The sequence below is a fragment of the Rhinolophus sinicus genome, chromosome X (assembly GCF_036562045.2).
Source record: "Rhinolophus sinicus isolate RSC01 chromosome X, ASM3656204v1, whole genome shotgun sequence".
In the NCBI taxonomy this organism is placed as follows: domain Eukaryota; kingdom Metazoa; phylum Chordata; class Mammalia; order Chiroptera; family Rhinolophidae; genus Rhinolophus; species Rhinolophus sinicus.
The window spans coordinates 41,379,770-41,405,068 of NC_133768.1; the positions used below are offsets into that span (position 1 = coordinate 41,379,770).

Below are 25,299 nucleotides of genomic sequence, written 5' to 3' on the forward strand. Positions count from 1 at the left end.
GGTAACAAGGAAATTAGTTAAGAGACTACTGAAATTATTTAAGTGAGAAATTATGATGACTTAGATTATAATGGAGTGGAACATATATCTGAGATGCACCTCTCAGATCTGTCTTCACTATGGGTCTTGTCATCCAATAAAGAGGAATGTGTTTAATGACAACCTCCAGCTGCTAGCTCCTTCAGACTCTGCCTTTGCTTTCCAACTGAAGTCCTCATCTTCTTTTGTGGCCCCCACCCAATAAATGAACAAGATGGGGGTTGCCAAGATCAAGGTTTTTACTGGGTAACTCCTAGCCAATGTCTGAGCAAAGTGGTCAGACAAGGGCCTAACCATTTCCACTCAACATGGGGTCCTCTAAAGACAATATTTTCTCTAGAGCTCTTCACTGGGCTGAGAAAGACTTTTCCAGTTCTGCATCATGATCTGATGGCTCCCTCTGCTGAATCTTTCTTTTTCCCTTTAAGTTCACAGGTGTTAGTCTCTGTGATGGTTAACTTTAATGTCAACTTGACTAGGCCATGGGGTACCCAGACATTTGGTCAAACATTTTTCCTGGGTGTGCCTGTGAGAGTGTTTCTGGATGAGGTTAACATTTGAATTGGTGAACTGAATAAAGCAGGATGCCCTCCTTAATATGGATTGGCCTCTTCCAATCAGTTGAAGATCTGAATAGAATAAATGGTGGAGTAAAAGGGAACTCCTCCTGCCTGACTGATTGGGCTGAGATATCAGTCTTTTCCAGCCTTGAGACTCAAAACTGGAAAATCAGCTTTCCTTCGGTCTTCAGACTGCCAGCTTTTAAACTGGAACTTACACCATCATCTCTCCTGGTTCTCAGAGGCCTTTGGGCTCAGACTGGAACTATACCATCAGCTCTCCTGGGTCTCCAGCTTGCTGATTGAAGATGTTGGCACTAATTGTGTGAGCCAATTCCTTCCAATAAATCTCTGGTTTTGTTTCTTGGAGAACCCTTACAAATATACTCCCCAATATAATTTTTGCACTCCTAACTCAATCTCAGCATATGCTTTCTGGAAATCCCAATCCATTGCAGAGATCAATATTGTAGGAGATAAGAAGTGGAAATGATACATTCTGAAAATAGAGTTGACAGGATTTGCTGATGGATCATATATGTCACGTGAGACAAACATTTATTAATATGTAAGTAAATTTGTGGTAAATATTACTACTCTTCATCAATTTTGAATGTAGGAAATTCTGTGCAATGGGGAGTGTCACACTTCCTTGTCCTCTTAAAGTTAGGCATAGCTATGTCCCTCTCTGTGATAAATAAAATATGAGTGGAAGTAAAATTGTCACTTACTTTTGGGAGCAATTAAGAACAAATGACTGTTTCTCCATGCTTTTTACTTCCTACTGCTGTGAAGGTCCAGAGCGTGTATCACTTCCATCATCTTGTGTTCTTGAGTGAGAATAATATCCCATCTGATCCATGACATACATGTATAATGAGCAGGAAATAAATGTTGATGTGTCAAATCACTGAGATTTTGGTGTATTTTATTACAACAGCCTAATCTCGCTTAACCTGACTGAAATAGCTATGGTACAGTAAGTGGAGTGCTGCAGAAACAAATCCCATAAAACCCTGAAATATATGACATTGACGTACCAGTGAGGCAGATGGCAAGGAAAAGTTCTTTGGAAGGTCAGAGGAGTTAAGAAACGTGTTTCTGTTCACACATCTGATAAATGGCAAAGCTGAATTTAAATGTGATTCTATTTGACTCCAAAGTCTATGCCATTTACCACTCTGGCCTTTCCATTTTGGCTTAGATTGTTGGATAGTGGTGGCCTGTCTTTAACTGATACATTTATTCTTTCAGTAAATATTGATTATTTGTCATATTATTGAGTATGTTCCAGGCATTGTGTTTAGTGGGAATAACATATAAATTAATAAGTCAATTTTTCGTCATGTTGTATTTGAGCTGACTATGGGACTGCTGGGTGGAAAGAATGGTTCAATAAGATTTAATTAATTAATCCATTCATTCATCCTAATAAATCAGTGTCAAACATTTGCAACGTGTCAAGAACTGTGATACATGGTGAGACTGTAGTGATGAACAAATTCTACTTTATCATTGGGTGTAATTCAGTTTTTGCATTTTATTTTTAATATTTTGTTGTTTTGTTACATTTTAAGTTCATGAGAAATAATGATCTGTAGCTTTCTCTTTTTTCGTATTGGTTTTGTCTGGCTTTGGAATTTGGGTAATATTTAAATCATAAAATAATACAAGAAGTGTTCTCCTCTCTTCTATTTTCTGGAAGAGATTGCGTAAGTTGGTGCTAATTATTCTTTAAATGTTTGGTAGACTTGTCTAGTGAAACCATCTCAGCATGACGATTTCTTTTTTGAGAGCTTTTAAATCACAAATTTAATACTTTTCATGATTATAGTACTAATTAGATTATCATATTATGTATATTATCTTGGTTGAGTTTTGTCAGGTTGTGGTTTTTGAGGAATGTGTTTGTTTCTTCTAAAATGTCATATTTATAATTGTAAATTTCATTCCTTGTATTCATGATTTGTGAGTTCTCTTGCTTTATTTTTGCTCTTTTAGCAAAAGGTTTATTAGTGTTATTGACTTTTTTTTGAAGAACTTCCTTTTGTTAATGCTTGCATTGTGTATTTTTTCTATGCTTTCAAGTTGCAATCTACTTATGATTGAATTTAAAATGAGTTTTTTTTTGTAAACAGCAGCATACAGTTAGATATTTTTGTTATTTTGCCACAGGTTCTTGAGGCTCTGGTTTGTTGTTTTGTTTTTAGTCTATTTCTATGTTCAGATTGGATAAATTCTATTGATATGTCCTCAGTTCACTGATTCTATGCTGTCTTTTCCACTCTACTATTGAGCCTATCCTGATAGAGTTTCCTTATTTCAGTTATTATATTATTTCTTACTGAGTGTTTCTAATTTTTTCATTTGTTTTAGGAGAATTTTAAATTGCTTGGTGAAGCATTTTTATGGCTGCTTTAAAATTCTTCTCAAGGGTGTCTCAGGCCCTAGGGATGAAGAAGCTTCCTGGGTGGAGCTGCTTGTTGTGGTAAGAACACCATGGACCCTGCCACCCCTTGCCCCTTATCTCTGGTGAGGGAAGGCAGCCCAGCAGGGAAGCAATGCACTTCCCCTGACTGCTTATTAGCAACAGGTCTCCTGATAGATCCTCCCAACCATCACCACCAGGTTATAGTTGGTGTTTGTGATAGTTGGTGTTTGTGATACTTCGATTTAATCCAGGGGACAAGTGAGCCTACCTGGGCTTTCTGCTATTAATAGGTTGGTGTTTGGGAAATGCCAGGCCTGGGTTGCCTTATTCTATTGAGCCGAGGTGGGTCAAAAGACTCTCTATACTATGTTGTTCCTATAGTTCCTACAGTTAGGGGTCCCTAACAAGTTTGTCTTCCTCTTTCCACCTTTCAGAGTTCTTTTTTGGTGGCATCTTGCATTATTTCCAGAGTTTATACTTGTACTTAAAAGGGAAGGATAGGGACAAATGAGTCCGTGGACTGGATATTCACTTGTATCATTTTTAGAATTCCATTTTTATTTATCTATAGTGTTTTTGAGTATATCTCTTTGTATTAGATTTTTAAGTTATTGTTCTAAGTATTATGCATATTATTACATCATGCATACATTACTTATCACAGTCTACCCATGTCTTCATTTTGTCAGTTCAGTAAAGTGTAGAAAACTTTCCTGCCTTTAATTTCCTTTGCTCTTCTCTATTTACAATATAATTATCTTAAATATTCTCTGCATACTTTGTGAACCACAAAAGAGAATGCTATAATTTTTCTTTCAATTCTCAAACATAATTTAGAAAACTAAAAAGAAGGAAAGTCTACTGTATTTACCCTTAATTTTCTCCTTTTTGTTGTTTTTTTATTCCTTTCTGGCATTCCAAGACTCATTGTCTAACTATTACACTGTTTTGTACACCAGAAGCTAATAAAAAAATAAAAATAAAAGCAACAAAAACAAAAGAATATTTTTCTAGCCATTTTTTTAAGATAGGTCTGCGGGGACAAATTCTCTTAGTTTTCCTTCATCTGAGAATGTCTTGATCTTCTTTTCTGAAAGATGTTTTCTCTGGATGTAGATTCCTAGGTTAACAGCTCTTTTCTCGCAGCACTTGAAAAAAGTTTTGCCATTTCTAGCCTTCTTGACTTCTGATGAAAAATTCATTGTCAACCTAATTGTTTCCTCTTTACATAATGTGCGTCACTTCTCTCTTGCTGCTTTCAAGAATTTCTCCCCCAAATTTGGGAAATTTTCTTCTAGTATTTCTTCAAATACACTTACAGCACCACCATATTCCTATCTCCTTATGAGGCTATGATGACAGAAATGTTAGGTGTTTTGTAATAGTCCAAGTTCCTGAGGCTCTGTTCTTTTTATTTTATTCAGTCTGTTTTCTCTTCTTGTTCACATTAGGTAATTTTTATTGTTCTATATTCAAGTTCACTTATTCAATCCTCTGTCTTCTCTATTTTGCTTTTGAGTCTATCCAGTGATTTTTTGTTTATTTCAGTTTTTGTATCTTTAGTTCTAAAATTTATACTTGAGCCTCCTTTATGTCTTTTATTTATTTGCTGAGATGTTCTACTTTTTATTTGTTTCAAGTATGTTTGTAAATGCACATTGAAACGTTTATATCATGGCAGTTTTGAAATATTTGTCAGATAATTTCAACATCTGTGTCATCACAGTGTTGCACACATACATAGCTTTTTCTTATTCAAGTTGAGATTTTCCTCGTTCTTTGTATAATGAGTGATTTGTGTTGTATTTTGGACATTTCTTGCATCACATTATGAGACTCTGGATCTTATTTAAGTCTTTCATTTTAGCAGAACTTGTCTGACACCATACTCATGGAAGAAGGGGAAATGCTGCCTTATAACTGCCAGGTGAATGTGGAAGTCTAGGTTCCTCACTCAGCTTCCCTTAATATCCAGGAAAGGATGGGTTCCTCATTACTGCCGTTAGATCAGTGGGAGTTCAGGCTATCCACTAGGCCAGCACAGATATTAAAACTACCCTGTCTGGATGTTGTAGGGGGCACCTCTACTGTCCCCTATGTGGCCTCTACTAATGGAATGGAATGCTTCATTATCACTGGGTGAGGATGAACGTCCCAGATCCCCACTTGGCTTCCTCTGAAACCACTCTGATACAGGAAAAGTAGTGCCTTGTTACAGCTGGGTGAGAATGGAAGTCTAAGCTCTCCACACAGCCTTTGTTGACCAAGGGATGGGGTAAGGAAAGCCACATTCTTTTCCATGATGTTTGGTTGGAGTAAGGCAATAATTACCTATAGTTTTATATTATGTTATGATGATGATTGTTAATTTTTCCTGGTCTTTTGGCTAGAGAAAGGGGTTTTTCTTGAATAGGTACCCATTGACATTTCTGGGATGCCAGATTCCATAGCATCCAGTCTTGCACATATGAGGCAAAGAGAAAATCCAGGAACTCACTGCTGTGTTGTATCTCATGTTCTGAAGTTCCTAGTGGTCTGATTTCTTCTTTCCACCTTTCAGAGTCTTTTTGTGTATTTTATATATCGTGTGTAGAGTTTTTAGTTGTACTTAGTGGGAAGAATAGGGAGAAGTGTATCTACTCTATCTTGTCCCAGAATCATAAACTGAAAGGCAATTTTTAATGAGAATTTTAGTTTGCAAGTGGACCAACGATTTGTCTCTTTGCATCAGCCTGTTCACTTTCTTTTTGCACTGGAAAAAAAATCCTAATGAGAAGGTTCCTTGGTGTGAAAATAAAAGTCAAAGATCTTATGGGTTATGATTCTTATGGATTATGCCAATGAGCCTAACATATATATCACTCATATCAAAAGGAATTAAATCTTCACATTTTCTTCTTATGTACTATTTTGTGGGCTCCATACTGACATACTACGCCCTCTTTGTTTACTAGTTTTTCTACAGTATGTGCCCAATATAGTCGATTAAGTTTCAACTTTCTTGGATCCCATCCTACCCCTTACAATATTACACTTTTGTAATTTATACGGATCTAGACATTGTTAAGTTACCTCAGACACAAATTTGCAAACATGACCTATGTACATGGTAGTCCATGGTATGTTACATAAGAGCATTTGGTATCTAAATAATATATGATAAAATTGTTAAAGTGAAGTTTACATACTTTAGTGGTGTTATAAAATGACTTTATAAGTTTAGTGAGAGATAGAACTAAATTATCTAAAGTTTTTTATCACTAGTTTTAAAATATTATAACATATTGAAGACATACAAAGGTACATGGAATTGTACAGTATAGGCTCATGCACCCACCATTCAGCCTAATAAATTAAACTATACTAATGCTAATGTTTTGTTCTTCTTTGAATCATTAATATGTTCTGCCAATTTTGAGTATAAAGAACATGGGAGTTGATGTCAGGCATAGGTTCTAGTCCAAGCTTTACTCTTTACTAATAAATTGACCTGAGCAAGTCATTTAACCTCTTTGAGATTCAGTTACCTTATCTGTAAAAGGGGTAGTGATAGTGCCTATTATACAAGGTAGTTGTGACAGTTAAATAAGATTATTTTGTTAATTAAGATGGCTTATCACAGTTCCTGGCACCCAATAAATGTAGTTTCTATTCTCATTTTTGTGTCATCCAAAGTAGTGCAATGGAAGCAGAAGTGAGTAATCAAGTATTCTTGTCTTCAAGGAGCTTGTCAAAAAGTAAGAAGTATAAAGTGAATACATAAATAGCTACTATAAGGCTGTAATAAGAAAAATTCAAAAAATAAAAATAAAATAAATTGTTGTAAGACATATAGGACAGTTGTTATGACAGTAGATCCTAAGAGGCATGTCTAATCCCAAGGAGAAATTTTTTTTTCTTTTCTTTTTATTGTATCTTCGAGGTGAGACAGTTAAGTTTGCAAACTCATCCTAGAAAAAGTGCTACATACCTCATTGCTGAATATCACTACGGTCACCTTTGAAGTACTCCCCTTGGGAAGGTATGCACCTATGCCAGTGCCTAGTCTACCCTTCAAAGCAATTTTGGAACTCTTTCTGGAATGACCATCAGAGCTGTCATTATTTACCTTTGATGTCCTGAATGTCATCAAAATTTCTTCCTTTCAGTAATTCCTTTATCTTCGGTTAAAGAAAGAAGCCATTGGGAGCCAGATCAGGTGAGTGTGTGGGGGGGTGGTGTTCCAATACAGTTATTTGTTTACTGGCTAAAAACTCCCTCACAGACAGTGCCGTGTGAGCTGGTGCATTGTCGTGATGCATGAGCCATGCATGAGTTGTTGGTGAAAAGTTCAGGTCATCTAAATTTTTCACACAGCCTTTTCAGCACTTCTAAATAGTAAACTTGGTTAACTATTTGTTCAGTTGGTACAAATTCATAATGAATAATCCTGCTGATATCAAAAAAAGGTTAGCAGGGCCGGCCCGGTGGCTCAGGCGGTTAGAGCTCCATGCTCCTAACTCCAAAAGCTGCCGGTTAGATTCCCACATGGGCCAGTGGACTCTCAACCACAAGGTTGCCGGTTCAACTCCTCGAGTCCCACAAGGGATGGTGGGCTCCGCCCCCTGCAACAAAGGTTGAACACGGCACCTTGAGCTGAGCTGCCGCTGAGCTCCCGGATGGCTCAGTTGGTTGGAGCGCATCCTCTCAACCACAAGGTTGCCAGTTTGACTCCCGCAAGGGATGGTGGGCTGTGACCCCTGCAACTAGCAATGGCAACTGGACACAGAAATACAAAGGATTATTCAAGAATACTATGAATGACTATATGCCACCAAATTCAACAACCTAGAAGAAATTGACAAGTCTTAGAAACATATAGCCTTCCAAGGCTGAACCATGAAGAACTGGAAAATCTAAACAGACCGATCACCAGTAAGTAAATTGAATCAGTCATCCAAAACCTTCCCAAAAGCAAAAGTCCGGGACCAGATGGCTTCACTAGTGAATTCTACCAAACCTTCAAAGAGGATGTAATACCAAACCTGCTCAAACTCTTCCAAAAAATTGAAGAAGAGAGAGTACTCCCTAACTCATTTTATGAGGTCAACATTACTCTGATACCAAAACCTGGTAAGGACAACACAAAAAAGAAAACTACAGATCAATATCTCTAATGAATACCGATGCAAAAATCCTAAATAAAATTCTAGCAAATCGAATACAACAATGCATTAAAAAGATTATTCATCACGAGCAAGTGGGGTTCATCCCCGGGGCACAAGGATGGTTCAACATCCGCAAATCCATCAATGTGATACATCACATAAACAAAATAAAGGACAAAAATCATATGATTTTATCAGTTGATGCAGAAAAAGCATTTGACAAGATACAACATCCATTTATGATTAAAACACTTAACAAAATAGGTATCGAAGGAAAATACCTTACCATGCTAAAGGCCATATATGACAAGCCCTCTGCGAATCTCATAATTAATGGTGAAAAACTGAAGCCCTTTGCTCTATGTTCAGGAACACGACAGCACTGTCCCCTACCACCTTTGCTTTTCCACATAGTGTTGGAAGTCCTTGCCAGAGCAATCAGGTAAGAGAAAGAAATAAAAGGCATCCAAATTGGGAATGAAGAAGTTAAATTATCTCTCTTTGCAGATGACATGATGTTATATATAGAAAACCCTAAAGACTCCACCAAAAAGCTATTAGAAACAATCAACGAATACAGTAAACTTGCCGGCTACAAAATCAATGTACAAAAGTCGATTGCTTTCCTATATACTAACAATGAAATCTCAGAAAAAGAAATACGAAAAACAATTCCTTTTGCAATCGCAGCAAAAAGAATAAAATACCTAGGAATACACTTAACCAAGGATGTGAAGGACCTATATGCTGAAAACTATGAGACATTTTTGAAAGAAACTGAAGAAGACACAAAGAAATGGAAAGACATTCCGTGCTCATGGATTGGAAGAATCAACATAGTTAAAATGGCCATATTACCCAAAGCAATATACAGATTCAATGCAATCCCCATCAAAATCCCAATGGCATATTTTAAAGAAATAGAACAAAAAATCATCAGATTTGTTTGGAACCACAAAAGACCCGAATAGCCAAAGCAATCTTAAGAAAAAGAACAATAATGGAGGTATCACACTTCCTGACTTTGGCTTGTACTACAGGGCTACAATAATCAAAACAGCATGGTATTGGCAGAAAAACAGACACATAGACCAATGGAATAGAATTGAGAACCCAGAAATAAAACCACATAAATATGGACAGATAATTTTTGACAAAGAAGCTAAAACATACAATGGAGCAAAGACAGCCTCTTCAATAAATGGTGCTGGGAGAATTGGATAGCCACGTGCAAAAGAATGAAACTGGACTGCTATTTGTCACCATGTACCAAAGTTAATTCAAAATGGATCAAAGACTTAAGCATAAGACCTGACACAATAAACTGCATAGAAGAAAACATAGGTACTAAACTTATGGACCTTGGGTTCAAAGAGCATTTTATGAATTTGACTCCAAAGGCAATGGAAGTAAAAGCTAAAATAAATGAATGGGACTATATGAAACTTAAAAGCTTCTGCACAGCAAAAGAAACCATTGACAAAATAAAGAGGCCACCAACTGAATGGGAGAAGATTTTTGCAAACAGTGCCTCCGATAAGGGCTAATATCCAGAATATACAAGGAACTCATGCAACTCAACAACAAAAAACAAACAACCCAATTGAAAAATGGGCAGAGGACTTGAAGAGACATTTCTCCAAAGAGGACATACAAATGGCAAATAGACATCTGATTAAATGCTCAACATCACTAATCATCAGAGAAATGCAAATCAAAACCACAATGAGATATCACCTCACCCCAGTCAGAATGGCTATCATCAACAAGACAAATAGTAACAAGTGTTGGAGAGGCAGTGGAGAAAAAGGAACCCTCATACACTGTTGGTGGGAATGCAGACTGGTGCAGCCGTTATGGAAGGCAGTGTGGAGGTTCCTCAAAAAATTACGAATAGAATTACCATATGACCCAGCAATCCTTCTCCTGGGTATCTACCCAAAAAATCTGAAAACATTTATCCATAAAGACACGTGTGCTCCAATGTTCATTGCAGCTTTGTTTACGGTGGCCAAGACATGGAAACAACCAAAATGTCCTTCGATAGATGAATGGATGAAGAAGTTGTGGTATATATACCCAATGGAATACTATTCGGCGGTAAGAAAAGATGATATAGGAACATTTGTGACAACATGGATGGATCTTGAGAGTGTAATTCTGAGCGAAACAAGTCAGACAGAAAAAGCAGAGAACCATGTGATTTCACTGATATGTGGTATATGAACAAAAAACAACAAAAGAACAAGACAAACAAGTGAGAAACAGAAACTCATAGACACAGACAATAATTTAGTGGTTACCAGAGGGTAAGGGGGGTGGGGGGTGGGGGGTGGGAGATGAAGGTAAGGGGGATCAAATATATGGTGATGGAAGGAGAACTGACTCTGGGTGATGAACACACAATGGGATTTATAGATGATGTAATACAGAATTGTACACCTGAAATCTATGTAATTTTACTAACAATAGTCACCCCCATAAATTTAATTTAAAAAAAGAATAAAATACCTAGGAATAAACTTAACGAAGGATGTGAAGGACCTATATGCTGAAAACTATAAGACATTTTTGAAAGAAATTGAAGAAGACACAATGAAATGGAAACACATTCCATGCTGAAGGATTGGAAGAGTCAACATAGTTAAAATGGCCATATTACCCAAAGCAATATACAGATTCAATGCAATCCCCATCAAAATCCCAAAGACATTTTTAAAAGAAATAGAACAAAAAATCATCAGATTTGTTTGGAACCACAAAAGACCCCGAATAGCCAAAGCAATCCTAAGAAAAAAGAACAATACCGGAGGTATCACACTCCCTGACAAATGGCAAATAGACATATGAAAAAATGCTCAACACCACTAATCATCAGAGAAATGCAAATAAAAACCACAGTGAGATATCACCTCACCCCAGTCAGAATGGCTATCATGAATAAGACAAATAGTAACATGTGTTGGAGAGGCTGTGGAGAAAAAGGAACCCTCATACACTGTTGGAGGGAATGCAGACTGGTGCAGCCGTTATGGAAGGCAGTGTGGAGGTTCCTCAACAACTTACAATTAGAATTACCATATGACCCAACAATCCCTCTCCTGGGTATCTACCCAAAAAGTCTGAAAACATTTATCCATAAATACACGTGTGCTCCAATCTTTATTGCAGCTTTGTTTACGGTGGCCAAGACATGGAAACAACCAAAATGTCCTTCGATAGATGAATGGATAAAGAAGTTGTGGTATATGTACACAATGGAATACTATTCGGCGGTAAGAAAAGATGATACAGGAACATTTGTGACCACATGGTTGGATCTTGAGAGTATAATGCTAAGCGAAATAAGTCACACAGCAAAAGCAGAGAACCATATGATTTCACTGATATGTGGTCTATAAACCAAAATGAACAAAATAACAAGACAAACAAATGAGAAACAAAAAGTCATAGACATAGACAATAGTTTAGTGGTTACCAGAGGGTAAGGGGGGTTGGGGGTGGGAGATGAGGGTAAGGGGGATCAAATATATGGTGATGGAAGGAGAACTGACTCTGGATGGTGAACACACCATGGGATTTATAGATGATGTGATACAGAATTGTATACCTGAAATCTATGTAATTTTACTAACAATTGTCTCCCCAATAAATTTTTTAAAAAAAGAAAAAGAACAAAGCTGGAGGTATTAAAGTCCCTGACTTTAGCTTGTACTACAGGGTAATAATAATCAAAACAGCATGGTATTGGCAGAAAAACACACACATAGACCAAAGGAATAGAATTGAGAACCCAGAAATAAACCACATAAATATTGACAGATAATTTATGACAAAGAAGCAAAAAACATACAATGGAGAAAAGACAGCCTCTTCAATAAATGGTGCTGGGAGAATTGGAAAGCCACGGGAAAAGAATGAAACTGGACTGCTATCTCTCACCATGTAACAAAATTAATTCAAAATGTATCAAAGCCTTAAGCATAAGACCTGAAATAATAAACTGCATTGAAGAAAACAGAGGTACTAAACTTATGGATCTTAGGTTCAAAGAGTATTTTATGAATTTGACTCCAAAGGCAAGGGAAGTAAAAGCTGAAATAAATTAATGGGACTATATCAAAGTTAGAAGCTTCTGCACAGCAAAAGAAATCAGCGACAAAATGAAGAGGCAACCAACTGAATGGGAGATGATTTTTGCAAACAGTGCCTCTGATAAGGGGCTAATATCAAAAATATACAAGGAACTCATGCAATGCACAGCAAAAAAACGAACAACCCAATTGAAAAATGGGCAGAGGACCTGAAGAGTCATCTCTCCAGGGACGACATACAAATGGCAAAGAGACATATGAAAAAATGCTCAGCATCACTAATCATCTGAGAAATGCAGATAAAAACCGCAATGAGATATCACTTCACCCCAGTTAGAATGGCTGTCATCAACAAGACAAATAGTAACAAGCGTTGGAGTGGCTGTGGAGAAAAAGGAACCCTCATACACTGTTGGTGGGAATGCAGACTGGTGCAGCCTCTATGGAAGGCAGTGTGGAGGTTTCTCAAAAAATTACGAATAGAATACTGTATGACCCAGCAATCCCTCTTCTGGGTATCTACCCAAAAAATCTGAAAACATTTATACATAAAGACAAGTGTGCTCCAATGTTCATGGCAGCTTTATTTACGGTACCAAGACATGGAAACAACCAAAATTTACTTCGATAGATTAATGGATAAAAAAGTTGTGGTATATGTACACAATGGAATACTATTCGGTGGTAAGAAAAGATGAAATAGGACCATTTGTGACAACATGGATGGATCTTGAGAGTATAATGCTGAGTGAAATAAGTCAGACAGCAAAAGCAGAGAACCGTATGATTTCACTGATATGTGGTATATAAATCAAAAACAACAAAATAACAAGACTAACAAATGAGAAACAAGAACTCATAGACACAGACAATAGTTTAATGGTTACCAGAGGGTAAGGGGGGAGGGGGTTGGTAGATGAGGGTAAAGGGGATCAAATATATGGTGATGGAAGGAGAACTGACTGGGTGGTGGACACACAATGGGATTTATAGATTATGTAACACAGAATTGTACACTTGAAATGTATGTAACTTTACTAACAATTGTTATCCCAATAAGCTTTAATTAAAAAAAAAAAGGAAACTTAAAGTCTCTTAGGAAAGAAATCTTGGCCCGTATCAAAATAACCACACACACAAAAAAATAACCACAAAAGAGAAGAACTGGAGTCCAGATATTGAGCAGAATTGGTTTTTGTTGGTAGTGGCAACAGGTAATTAATTCAATATTGAACTTTTAACCAGAGGAAGGATTATTCTCATTATTGTATTGTACTGGAACTTTTTTTAAGCTGTCATTTTCTTCATTTTTTTTCTTTGGGGGGGGGGGGGTATGTAAGTATCCAAGAATGTTTTCTAAATGAGTTCACATTTATTTATTTGGAATTTTGAGTATGGCATGTAACTCTTTGGATACCGTTCCAAAACAAAAATGATTCAGATTTAAGATTTTAAAAAAAAAACTTGAAATCAAAGTATGCTACTAATAAAAGTTAACTTTATTTCCCAAAATTGTCCAGAAAACAGTGAACCGGTATGGTAAATATGAAACTGCAGACATTCAAGAGTTAAGGGACTAAGGGTAAGGGAGGTATTTAAAAAGCTGATTCACAAGGACAGGTGACAAATTGGATAGGTGGGGTTTGACAGAGATACTGCAAAGCGCTCGGATTTGAAAAAAGTTGACTGATTTCTAGGCGGTTTACATCTCTATCCAGGTTCTGATCTAGTGAGAGAACCAATGAGATAAAGTCTTGCAAGAGCTTGCTAGAGAGGCACAGGAAACGGCCTGGAGTGAAAGTGCGGGTGTAGGGGTGGGGGGTGAGGGGTGAGGGGTGAGGGGTGGGGGTTGGGTGGGTGGCAGCAGAAGCTAAAGCTTCCGCCAAACAAAAGAAAATACCACTTCCGGTCATACTGTAGGCGCGTCGCTGGCTTTCTTCATCAAGGTGAGTGTAAAGGAAGGGACTGGTAATTCTCACAGTGAATGCTCAAACATGCCAGGGAAGCTTTCCTCCTTGCTTCAACATGGGGTGGAAAGAATTCATCCCCACAGTATGGAGGATATTTCTGATGGTTGTGGTTCTGATCGCCTCCCTATCTCCTCTCCAAATCCGCGGGAGATGGCAGGCCATTATCCCCTCCCTCTTCTGACTTTTGTGGTACTTTTATCCCTCGTCACTCTTCACATCTCCTCTTTATCCTGGATCATCTTCCAGATCTTTCTGAGCCTGGTTCATTCCCTCTACCACAGATTTCTTTCCTGTCACTCCTACCTTCTAGTCAGTCCCCTTTAAGCCTCAGAACTTTTGCAACCCCTACCCCCACTCTGAACCTACAGTCTTCCCGTTTTTCCCCTTCTGACCCAGTATTTTATCCCACTGAAGGCTTCTGGTCTCTCCTGAATCTGCCCTGCAGAGGCAAGTGAATTATATACTGTAGAAATCGGGTGTGATTTCAATTTCAAGGTCAAGGCTATTTTCTTTAAAAAAATACGCAAAGAAACAGATTTTAGAGCCCTAAGAGACAAAGGGGACGAGTTCAAATTTCTGTGACCTTTTATTTATATTTTTACTCTAAAAAAAATACACATCAGATATTGCACAGGTTTCAGCTGTCTAGCCATGACTTTTTTAAAAAATGTAAAATTTTGGCATAGAACTGAATCCCCAGATTTTTATGGTATTGCAAACATAGCGTGTTTTGCCTAAAACCTGGTGTCAGCTTTAGAAGATGGAAGATTTCCCACCCCTTTTATAACCTCTCATAGAGCAGAAATGGTTGACAGATATGACATCCAATTACACATGTATTATTTCATGAGTTGGGTTTATTATGCAAATCCTTTTCTGGTCTCTGGTAGTAACATTGAGCAGCAAACTGGCATATTTTTCAAGTATTTTTTTCCCTAAGAGTTTTGCAAGTATTATCTGTTTTGTTGCATTGTGAGCTGTCTTTTTTCCCCCATTTGTTGCAATGTGAAATGTATTTTTCTGTTTCATTTACCATATGTAATTTATCTGATGAGATCCCTAGTTAATAATCACAGTTTATTATTTCAATTCTTTACCCAAGAGAAGGGAAATAATCATTAAATTTATAATGATGTTCAGGGTTTTTTCAGGCTCTAAAGGAGAATTGAACCAAGTATCTCCTTGAACAAGCATTTATTCCTCCTCTTCTAACTAGTGTGTTGTGTTTGCCAAATAAAGAGGTGATTCTTTTTTCTAGGCCAGGTATAGTTTTCAGTTCCTTTAGAATAAACAATGAGGCAGAGATTTTATGACACCAAAACACTTAGGAACTTTTTCAAAGGGTATTGCTGATGTCTCTTTATTCTCTATTGAAGTCATAATTATACAGTTTTAGATATCATCATCACATGGGCTGCAACCCACTGTGCATGCATCCACCTATTCATTCAGTAATTTTTTTATTGAATAACTTATGTGCCAGACAGTGTTCTAAGCATTGAGGCTGCAATGTGGAAAATAAAAACAAAAGTACCCCATAAATTTGGAAAAGTTTTGTTTTCATTTTCATTTGTTTCAAGGTAGTTTTTGATTTCCTGTTTTTATTTTCTCTTTGACCTATTGGTCATTTAGTCTCTACATATTTGTGTGTGTTTTTCCAGTTTTCTTCCTTTAGAATTTATTTCTAGCTTCGTGGCATTGTGGTCAGAAAAGATTTCAGTCTTTAATTTATTGAGGTTTGTTTTGTGGCTTAATATATGATCTATCCTGGAGAATGGGCCCTTGAAAAATCTGCATCCTGCACTTTTTGGATGAAATGTTCTGTAAATGTTTATGAAGTTGATCTTGCCTAATGTGACATTTAAGGCCATTATTTCCTTATTAATTTTCTGTCTGGATGATCTACCATTCATATGAGTGAGGTATTAAAATCCCCTGCTATTATTGTATTACTGTGAATTTCTCCCTTTATGCCCATTAACATTAGCTTTATATATTTAGGTGATCCTATATGGGATGTGTAGATATTTATGATTGTTAAATCCTCTTCTTGGATTGACCCCTGAAAACAAAGTTTTCAAACTATAGCTGAGAGACAGATAATAAATGAATATATATTAAATATGTAATAGGTTGTGATGAGGAGGGGCTGTCCTATTTTAGATAGGATGGTCAGGAAGGCCTCCTGGTTAGGTGACATTTGAGCAGAATACTAAAGGAAGTGAGGGCATGAACTATACAGATATTAATAGGAAAACAGGATATGTCTATGCCAGTGTCTCTGCATTTGTTGTTCACTTTGCTTCCTGCACTCCCCACTCCTCCATAGTCAGTCACTTTTCTGCATAGTGTGAAGCAACACTCTGCATAATCAACTAATCTAATCCACCCACATAATTTCCCCATATTTTCTTTTTCCTAGTTAGCTTCTTGCTACCATTTAGGTGAATAGTGAGTTACCAGCCCCAGTAAGAAGACATGTATCTACCTCCATCCTCAGTCTGTTTCTTTGTGGCACACTGTGTGCTATCCTGCAGCATATTTACTTAGCCTCTCTCATTGCTCTTATCACTGTGTGTTCATTATATGTTGCCCATTAATGCTTGGTATGGTAAATGGAAAAATGAATTCAGTGCTTGTTTGTAACAGACAAGCTTTTAAATATAGTTGGTCACCTAATGTTAAAAACCACCCTCTGAGGTCAGTATTATCCTGGTCATTTTACTGATAAAAACAAGACTCAGGTGGATAGTAACTTGCTAAATAGTGGTAGAATTCGTGGAGTTAGGGTCTGTAAGATACTCATTCCTGGCCTGGTTCTTTCTTTCTATCTGTCTTTCTGTTTATTAATAACAAATAGAAAACATATAGACTATTTTATTTTATTATTTTATAAAACATAATCTGGGTATAGAAATTTCGGTTTTTTTTCTTTTTTAAAAAAATTTATTGGGGTGACAATTGTTAGTAAAATTACATAGATTTCAGGTGTACAATTCTGTATTACATCATCGATAAATCCCATTGTGTGTTCACCACCCAGAGTCAGTTCTCCTTCCATCACCATATATTTGACCCCTCTTACCCTCATCTTCCATCCACCACTCCCCTTACCCTCGAAATTTCGTTTTTTAAAGTTTGCTTTCACAAGTCAGATTATATCAAGTGTATTAATTACTTCCTAGTTATAAATATTAAGAGTTGAGAGGAATGATGACTCTTTTCACTTGAACATTTACTAATCAAAAATATAAACAAACATAAGTTGAACAAAGAGTACAATGAATACTTTTATTCTCTGAACCTAGATTCAACAGTTGTTAACTTTTGTCATATTAGCTCAGTTGTTCACTTACTGCTCCCTCTATCCACCTATTCCTTTTTAATTGAGGTATAATTTTTATCTGTTTTTTGATCTATCTATTTTGGCTGAACCATTTGAGATTTGCAGGCATTTTTTTTTAAGTGAACTTAAATACACATAGAATGGTGCACAAATCATAAGTATACAGCTCAAAGCATTTTTACAATGTAAACACACCTGAATAACCACCAGGAGATTAAGAAATAGAACATGATTAGTATCTGAAAAACCTTGAATGTATCCTTTCCTAGTCACAACTAAACTCCAAATTAATCACAATTCTGGCTTCTATCACTGTATAATAATTTTCCCTGTTTTTGGATTTTATAAAACTACAATAGCATAGTATGCAGTGTGTGTGTGTGTGTGTGTGTGTGTGTGTGTGTGTGTGTGTCTGACTTCTTTAGCTTAAGATTTTGTTTCTGAGATTCATCTGTTATTGGGTGAATCTATTCCTTTATTCTCATTGATAATGTATTCTGTGTAAATATACCACCGTCGGTGGGCATTTTGGTTGCTTCCGTTTTTTGGCCTGCAAATAGTATTATGAACATTTTACTAATACATGTCTTTTGGTGATATATGTACACATTTATGTTGGTCATATACCTAAGAGTAGAATTGCTGAATATAGGTTATATGTATGATTAACTTTAGTAGATATTGTCAACCAGTTTTCCGGTTGTACCAAAAAATTCCCAAGAGACATGTTTAAGATTTCCAGTTCCTCTAGAATATTGCCAAAACTTGTCATAGTCTTTTCTTTTTAAAAAGAAAATGTATCCATTCTAATGGTTATAATGGTATCTCATTGTGGTTTAATTTACATACCACTGATGATATATGCACATCTTTCCATGTTTGTTGGCCAGGATATTTTTTTATGAGGTGCTTGTTCAAGTTTTTTAACTGCTTTTTCTCTTGGACTATCTTTTTCTTATTGATTTTTAGGTGATCTTTCTATATTACTTTGAAAGATGTGAATACTTTGTTAGATTATTTCTTGCAAGTTTCAGTTGCTTGTATTTTTAACCTTTTAATGGTGTCTTTCGATGAAGTGAATATCTCAATTTTGATATTGTTCAATTCATAATTTCCCCCTTTGTGGCCAGTGCATGTTTGACCTGGTTAAGAAATCTTTGTCTTTCTCAAGGTCATGAAGGTATTTTATTCTATGTTGTGTTATTGTTTAGTCTCTCATTTGTATTTACAATTGCGTTTTGTGTATGTTGCCAGTATGAGTTATGGGTATGGCTTAAAGGCTCATTTTTGTTTGTGTGTGTCAAAATGGACACCAGTCAACCCCATCCCACTTACTGAAAAGATCACTCTTTCCCTCCTATAGTGTCATCTTTTTCATAAATCAAATTATTAGGTTACATGTGTGGATTTGTTTCTGAATTCTGTTCCATTTGGTTTATTTTTCTATCCTTGTATGAGTACCACTGTCATAATTAATATAACTTTATAGTAAACCTTACATATGGTCATTAAGTCCATTGAAGAAGTCTTTCTTCAATAATGCCTTGATTATTGTTGGTCTTTTGAATCTCCATTCCCATTTTAGAATCAGCTTGTCAATTTCTACAAAAATTCTTCTTGGCTTTTTTTTAAATTAGTTTCATGTGTACAAAACAATGTAATAGTTAGACATTTCACCCCTCACAAAGTGATAACCTCCATCCCCCAATCTATTGCCCCTCTGACATCATATATATCTATTACAATTCCACTGACTCTAATCCCTATGGTGTACTCCATATCCCGTGACTATATATATATATATATAAATATAGTTGACATACAATATTATTCACCTTCAGCTTCATACCACTTAATAGATCAACTTGAGGAGCACATATCATGGTACTTCACTCCTAAATATCTCAGCAGTCATCTCCTAATCTTAGGAACATTTTGTAAATAATTTAATTACTATTATCTCACCAAGAAAAATTAACAATAATTCCCTAATATCATCTAATATGTCATCCATTTTGAAATTTCTTCTTTTCCCAAACAAACCTTATATAGCTTGTGTTTAAAACCATCATCCAACCTAGACTAATGTATTTTATATTTGAGATTTTATTGTTGTTTTCTCTATTTTGTTGAGCTTGTGGATATTTATATATTTAGTACTTTTCAATTCATTTCAGTCATTATTTCTTCTGTAGCTCAAACTTTCCAGTTTGAAAGGGACCAGTTGGACCCCCTGCACATTGGACTCTGTCTTTTTTCTTTTATTACTGAAATTTTCAAATATATTTTAACTAGAAACTAGTAAAATAAACATGCATGTATCCATTCCCCAGCTTCAAGAATTAATACTATTTTGGCAATTTTGTTTGATCTTTTCTCCTCACCCACTTTTTTCACTGCTGTTATTTTAAAGCAATCCCAGGCATCATGACATTACACAGATAAATAACTCATTGTGTATCCCTAGTTCACAGGTGCATTATATTAAGTAACCACTAGGCATTTATACGTAATAAGATTAACAGTCACTCCTTATATCATTTAATACTCAGTTCATTTTCATATTTCCATGATTTTCTTAAAGATGTCTTTTTACAGTAGCTTTGTTAAATCTGTATCCAAACAAGGGCTGTTTATTGCCACTGGATATTTTTCTCTTAAGTCTCTTTTCCTATGAAACCCTCTATAGCACCTTCTATTTTGAACACCATTGATTTATTAAAGAAAGTAAAGTCATTTGTCCCATTGACAAATGGATTTGGATGATTGCTTCCTTGAGGAGACGTTTGTTTTCCCATCCCCTTGTTTCCTGTTCAACTGGGATTTAGAGCTAGAGGCTGATTCACTTTCCATTGTTTTTTAAGGAAAAGCATCATCTCAGGCAGTGATATGCTCTTTGTATGCATTTCATCGTGTCTGGTTTTACCTTTTTAACTGGTGCTGGGATTGATTTGTGTTTTCAGGTGTTATTCAGCCTGATCCTCCATTGTAGCATTTCCTACCAAACTTTCTCCTGTTCAATTTAACAGCCATTGAAGATAATTGTCTAAGTTTGTTATGTCAATAGTGGTTGAAAAACAGTGGTCTAATTCTATCAATCCTTCTAGCTGGAATTATTTTGTAAAAGATACCTTTTTCCTTATAGCTATTTTTATTGTCCTGAAATATATTTCATAAAAACAAAGTCAGGATACATGTTTCTTTTTTTCATTTATCTGTTTTCAGAGTAATGAGTTGGTTTCCTAAAGACCTTCGTCGTTTTCTTTAATAGCATTAGGAATTCATGAACTTTTATGTATTTTATATGTGTCTATTGTGATTTTTTTTAATTGGGGAAGGGGAACAGGACTTTATTAGGGAACAGTGTGTACTTCCAGGCCTTTTTTCCAAGTCAAGTTGTCCTTTCAGTCTTAGTTGTGGAGGGTGCCATTCAGCTTCAAGTTGTCCTTTCAGTCTTAGTTGTGGAGGGCGCAGCTCAGCTCCAGGTCCAGTTGCCGTTGCTAGTTGCAGGGGGCGCAGCCCACCATCCCTTGTGGGAGTCGAGGAATTGAACTGTCAACCTTGTAGTTGAGAGCCCACTGACCCATGTGTGAATTGAACCGACAGCCTTCGGAGTTAGGAGCATGGAGCTCTAACCAGCTGAGCCACCAGGCCAGCCCTCTATTGTGATTTTTTAAAAATGCTCAAACTGTGTCATCTTAGAAATTAGGAGCCCTTTCTTTTTGCTTCCTGTATCCTTTTTACATGATCTCATTAGGTCTTGGCTTCTTTGCTTTCTGACACAAGATATTTTAGGCTCAACATGTATACTCCTTGCCCCTGCCCTGGAATCAGCCATTTTGTGAGGAATCATGTATTCTTTCAGTAGGGATTGGTACTTAGAAACCAAGATGTGAGTGCTCAGGAATTATTGCTATTTTTGGTGTCCTGTAGTGCCCTTTTCCTCACTATTTTGAATACATATGAATGACTCTACCAGCATTCCATTGACAATAAGCATGGCTTTCATTTGTTTCTGCAGTCATTCATTTAGCAAAAATTTATAGAACAATTAATACCATGTATTTGGTCTTATGCTGGGTACAGGGGATGTGAAGGTGAACCTGACTGGTTTCCTATCTTTGAAGATTCATTATAGTGAAGATATGAGTAAGTAAACAGACAATGTCTAAAGAGTATGATCAGTACTATGGTGCACATAGGTAAGTGGGGGGTGACAGGCTGTGGGAGCACACAGGGGGCATCTGAAATTGCTTTGGAAAGGGGAGCTAATGCTTGATATTGAGTGAGTAGAGGTGGTGTGCAGGTAGAGGACCTATGAAGGGTGTTCCAGTCAGAGGAAACTGGAAGAGGGAGGGAGGTATCTTGATGAATTCAAGGGAAGGCATCTATGTAGTTGATTGTGACTGGAACAAAAGTTTTATGTAGGGAAGGAGAGATAAAACTGATGCATGGATAGGGGCCAGGATGTTGAGAGCCCCAAAGGTCAGGTCAGAGAACTGGGATTTCACTCTGAAGGCTATGAGGGAGAAGTAATGATGTTGTCTTAAGCAGGTGATATATATAGTCCCCCCTGTAATGTACTGATGAGGCACTGGGTGAGTGGATATGAGTGGGGCAGTAGGAGACTGGTAAGGAGGACAGAGGTATAGCTGTCCAGGAGAGATACTGTCACGTTGCCCTGCACCCTGTGTGTGTGAGCGATGTGTGAGAGAGGGGTGTGTGTGTGTGTGTGTATGTGTGTGTGTATTATAATGTTATAATACATGCAAATTATATATATTTATACACACAACTCTCACACACCACATGACTTTCCTACACACATACATAAGGTGCAGTGTAATACGACATTATATACATATAATATCTATCTATCTATCTATCTATCTATCTATCTATCTATCCATCCATCTATCAAATAGATCTGTGCATACACATGTACATAGTGTTGCGTGTGTATAATTCTGTATGTGCTTGTGTATTCAGGGGCCGTCTCATTGCCATAGGTCTAAAATAGAGAATATTTCAGTGGAGAAACATTTCCCAAGGAAAGCTGAAGAATAGAAAAGCGTTAACCATGGCTCTCTCCTTAACCAAACTTTAGTCATGTTCCCCTGAGCCCTCTTTTCAACTAGAGCTTACCCCTGGGCACTGTCTTTGGCCTGCCTAACCCAGTTTGAGAAAGAATCCTGCTAAGTCAATTTACCAAGAATCCCCCCCACCCTTGATCTCTGATCACCCTGGTCTCCCGTCAGCAAGAATCCTAAGTTGGTTTAGCAAGAATCCTCCTATCCTTGATGGCTCCTCTTGTAATTTTCTATGCCTTCCCGACACAGTCTGCTTCTTGGGTATAAATCCCCATCTCTTTACTGTATTCTGAGTTGAGTCCAATCTCTCTCCCCTTTTTGCAATAGTCTTGACACATCACAATAGTCCTTAATAAAGTCTTTCCTATCATTTTAACAAGTATCGGAATATTCTTTTTCTTTAATAGAACACATCAAAACTTTTGATTATTGTGCTCTTCTTCTTCAAAACTCCACCAGTTGGCAATGAGGTCCAGTTGTGTACCTTTGAGTCATCTGAGAATTATTTCTTCTCTTAGTCCTGGGATTTAATGGTATGGGGCCGGGGTGGGGGTGGAGGGCAGGTGAGATGATTGCTCAGCTTCTTCCACAGTTTAGAATGTAGCTTTAACAGTTGTCTCTGGGAGGGTGGAATGATGATTGAAGATGCTTATCTCTTTTTGTGTGTTTCTCTGTGCCAGGTTTTGTATACTCATCAGCATGCACTGCATTTGTGGCTTTTTTTGAAACTAGTGTCTTAAGCTTTCTAATATAAAATATGAAATTTCTCTACATGGTTATATAAGATATAGACTGAGAGGGTTCTGTTAGATTAGGGATTTAGGAGAAACCAGGGCAGTGAGTGTTTATGGATCAGTGTTGGTGAAGGCTAAAGTGTAGAGGGCCAATAATGTAATTGGTGAAGTGTTGATGGAGTGTAGACTATTGTGTCCAGGATCTCATCTGTGAAAAGTAGATTAGACAACAGGTGGTACATGTATGTTTTTAAGATGAGAAATTTGAACATGTTTACTCGTATATGTTCTACAGGGGAGGAGATGATAAAAACAGGTTGAAAATTTGGAGAGAAAGGGGATAATGGAGAGGCAAGATGTGGAAAAGATGTGTTGTAGAGAATATGTGGAAGGACTGGCCATGAACAAGAGAAAGGGCATCATTTTTTATTTATTTATTTTTTATTAGTTTCCAGAGCACAAAACAATGTAATAGTTATACATTTATCATTTATATCCCTCATACTGTGTCAACCCCCCTCCCCCCATCCACTATCCCTCTGACATCGCACACAGCCATTACATTTCCACTGTCTCTATTCCTAATGCTGTACTCCGCTTCTTGTAACGATATACATACATATACATATACATATACATATACATATACATATACATATACATATACATATACATATATATATATATATATATATATATATATATAAACTTGTAGTTGACATTCATTATTGCTCAGCTTCAGCTTCAGGTGTACAATGCAGTGATCAGGCATCTACATCATCCCTGAGGTGGTCTCCCTAATGAGACAAGTGTCCATCGGATACCCTACAAAATCTTTACAAGATTATTGATTACATTTGAATGGGCATCATTTTTGACATTGAAGTTAAGGAGGGTCAGAAAGGTGTTTTTGTTGTTGTTGTTTTTTTAGATTTTGGAAAGGCAAGAGACTGAGGGAGTTTCTTTCTTGGTGCTTCTATATTCCCTGTGAATAAGGTAGTAAGGGCATTCTGGAGTGTGAGAGGAGATGGCCAAAAGCCAGAGGAAAAAAGAAGGTTGCAATCTTATTTAGGAAATGAGAGAATATCCATGGGCAGTAATGAACACCTACCTGAGAAGGAAATGAAGTGTTTTTAGTTTTTTTCCCAGGTATGCTCAGATGCCAAGAAGGCAAACAAGGGAACAAGGAAGGCAAACATTGGGTTTGATTTTAGACTTGTGAATATAATGGTGATGATTGTGGGTAGTCGACGGTTTGAGGGCCTAAGTGGGTTGTTGAGGTTCCTGATGCAATTTGATCAGGTTATAGAACATGAGATCTAGTCTCATCAGGGAAGAGTGTATTCTCAGGAGGATTGTAAGAAACCAGAGAAAGAAGCTGTGCAAATATGTGGGTGGGTGTGGGCAAAGTTGTACAGAGGCTTCAAAGCCCAAAGAGTAGATATTAAAAAGGTAGAATGGCAGACAAGAAATTCTAGTTAGAGTAGAATATTAGAGTTTAAGATTCAGAGGAAAAGTAGTTCTGGATGATGACAAGGTTCAGTGGGTAGATGAGTTGGAGTACAAGAGGTCCAGGAAATGTGAAGTTGGGGTGATGGACAAGTTAGACATGGGATCATCAAAGACAGTGGGAAAGACAGGGTATGTAAGAGTGGAGAGGAAGGAGAGGAAGATGCTATATTTTGTAAAAGAAGGAGTGAGTGTAGCTGAGAGATAGATTGGCATGACAATCAAAAGAACAGAGTTTCACAGAAGGGAGGAAGATTTAAGGAATGGAAGCAGCAATGGCCAGCATGAGTGGTTACCTTTAACCAGCTTTGCAGCAGATCCCTTGATGGCCCTAGCTTGGTTTCAACTTTGTCTTTGCTTCACACACTTTTTTTTGCCA

At 37.0% G+C, this 25,299-nt stretch overlaps 1 protein-coding gene across 4 annotated transcripts in view; it reads left to right on the forward strand.

Annotated features, from left to right (window-relative positions):
- MAGED1 (MAGE family member D1) overlaps positions 1 to 25,299 on the forward strand; it is a 96,337-nt gene that overhangs the window by 31,952 nt on the left and 39,086 nt on the right. The window contains exon 1 of one of the 4 annotated variants that reach the window (XM_019719319.2): positions 14,153 to 14,217. The exons of the other annotated variants lie outside the window; for them this stretch is intronic. The gene's annotated coding sequence lies outside the window, so the exon portion shown is untranslated. Of the gene's footprint in view, positions 1 to 14,152; positions 14,218 to 25,299 lie in introns of those variants that run through there. 4 annotated transcript variants of the gene reach the window in all.